This window comes from Helianthus annuus, chromosome 5, assembly GCF_002127325.2.
Source record: "Helianthus annuus cultivar XRQ/B chromosome 5, HanXRQr2.0-SUNRISE, whole genome shotgun sequence".
NCBI classification, from domain to species: Eukaryota; Viridiplantae; Streptophyta; class Magnoliopsida; order Asterales; family Asteraceae; genus Helianthus; species Helianthus annuus.
This window is the reverse complement of record NC_035437.2, coordinates 166,450,348-166,452,875: the sequence shown is the minus strand read 5'-3', so window position 1 is coordinate 166,452,875 and position 2,528 is coordinate 166,450,348. Positions and strand designations below refer to the sequence as shown.

The window sequence follows — 2,528 nt, the reverse complement described above, 5'->3', positions numbered from 1 at the left end:
GCCACTGCAGAGTAAGTTCATGAGAACAGATGTAGCATATTCTAAATTTCAATTCAATGCAAATGATACTAAGCTATGGGTTACAATAGTCAAACATAATCACTTACTACATGAAGACCTATTTAGGTTCTTTATTTTTAGCAGCAAATGGCAATGAACAAAATTCGTTGTAAATGATGATCAAACATCAGTTGTGAAGCAGCATCAGCAAACTTTGTTTACTTTGATAGTATTAACCTTTAATTTTAGCGGCATATAAATTCGGTTAACAATCGGTCACGTGTACTGCAAATCTGACCCATTGAAAACAGGGGTGTAACACGTTAAACATTATATGTATTATGAAATTAAAAAAAAAAATGAATCATTGACAGTCATTCATTACTTTTGGCATTTAACATCTAGTGGTAGACAAAGCAATTATAACTAATTTTTTATGTAAGTTTTTTTTTTTTTTTTTGTTTTAGGATTAAAAAAATTGCTTCCTGATAGTAAATTAATTTGGTTTCAGTTTTTATATTTATCTTTAGCTTTTTAAAATTTTGAGAGTTCAATTTGTTTCAGTTTTTTACTAAAATGTATTTTTTTTTTAAATTAAATTACATTTGAACTCTTCAAAACTAATATGAACACAAATTGAAAATGCCATTACAAAACTAAACTAAAAGGTAAAAATTAATCATAAAAAAGAGTAGATAATTAGCTTTTTCCGTTACCAATCTGACGATTAAAAAAACTATCATAAATCCTTAATCCACAAAGATACAAAAACATCTTTCATACAAAAAAAAAAAAAAAAGATAACTACAACTTTTATAAATAATCTTCAGGATTCATTTATGAGCTTGCTAATACACTAAAACTTAGAAAAACGTCGTTGCAGCTGTTGTGATTCATTTGTGTGAGACTCCTCGTAAAGTGTGAGAAAAACTTCATCAACGTTTTGATTTGCACCTTTGCAGGGCATTAGGACTCCTGCTCCTCCAAAGTCTCTAACTTGGTCTTTACTTCTTAAGCACTTTGATGCAGGTCTTGAAACCTTACTGTGCCATTTAGAAGCCGAGAGTCCTTTGCATACGGCAACAATGGAATCTCAGACTAATCACATGAGCACGATGAGATGAAGACCCAAGGCCCTAAAAATGAAATAACATATTAGTTCAAGCTTTTCTTAAAATCTAAAAAAGAAAACGTCCTTCATTTGCAATAGATCTAAGGAGTAGTTAGTAAAGATGAATACACAACTTAATTGATTAAAAGTTACCTGTGATGATATTGTCTTCCGAAATCCCATAAACAGTCAACGATTGTTCTTCAACACCCTGCATGATGATACCCATTCTAAGTCATGAAATAAAACCAGAACGAGTTTTGATCACAATACGACTACTCGTAAACAGATAAAAAGAGAAAGTATTTAAGATCAAAAACCACTCACCAATGAATTTGGCATATCGGGAGGCCTGACTTGATCAATCACAGATGACGAAGAAGCAGCCATCTGTTATAGTCTGACGGCTGTGTGAATATTATAAATCTGACAAACGAATAAGAGGGGATGGTAGGGTTTTATAGTCCAGTTACCCTAGAAAGTTTTACAAGGGTGTACCGAACATTTTTTCATTCTACCCCCTCCCATTTGTTTATTTCTACAAATCTTATTGTTCATATCTTTAAGTAGTAATTTTATGTCCTATTTTTTCACCTTATTGTCTTTCTGTAGGTGGATAAAACATCCTGCAAGTACTTTTGGCAAATCAAGTTTCACTGTCCAGTCTTCTAGTTGAGTGGTAGCCCTATGATTTTCGAATTGGAAGGTTATGGATTCGAGTCTTGCCCGAGACATATACTATATTACATCATATCAGAACATATAATATTAGATCATATCATATTGCATCACATTATAGAATATTACATCGCATTACATTATACAATGTTGGCTTCAAATAAATGTTACATAAAATTTAGGAAACATTAAGAATTGCACCACTGGAAAGCTCATAATTATTGACTAACTATCACCAAAAAATGGATGCGTTGATATACGTAGGGGTTGATACACTTTGTGTGGACGCGACTCGGCTCGGTTCGACTCGGCTCGGTACGACTTGGTTTCGACACGGTTAGGTCCGGCTCAAGCCCGACGTCACGACATTCCTCCGTCGTGTGCCCCAGAGCTCGACACGCGAAGCACGGAGAGCCGCGAACAAGTCCCAGGTGGCACATCACCATGACATCATCTCTGTGATGTCATGATGATGTCATAAAGTGCAAAAGTCAAACAAACTAAGTCCTTGACGAAACACATTTGTTTCGTCAAATTTGTTTTGGGCCGAGACTCTACATTGGGCTTTGACTTGTTTTGGGCTTCTACACTTGACGAATAGAATGGAATTAAATTGTATGTCGACGAAATAGAATGTGTTTCGTCGACTTTGTGTGTTTCGTCGAGGGTTATTTGTGTTTCGTCAAGTGGGTGTCTGTGTCTAGTATATATAGGTCTCATAGTTTCTGTGTGAAACTTG

General features: G+C 34.6%; 1 long non-coding RNA gene across 1 annotated transcript; it reads right to left on the bottom strand.

Annotated features, from left to right (window-relative positions):
• Window positions 1-675: 675 nt before the first annotated feature.
• Window positions 676-1,545, bottom strand: LOC110939341. Its single transcript, XR_002592182.2, has 3 exons — window positions 1,439-1,545; window positions 1,265-1,322; window positions 676-1,136 (listed from the first exon to the last, which is right to left on the bottom strand). It is a non-coding gene; the product is annotated as an uncharacterized LOC110939341 (long non-coding RNA).
• Window positions 1,546-2,528: the final 983 nt, after the last annotated feature.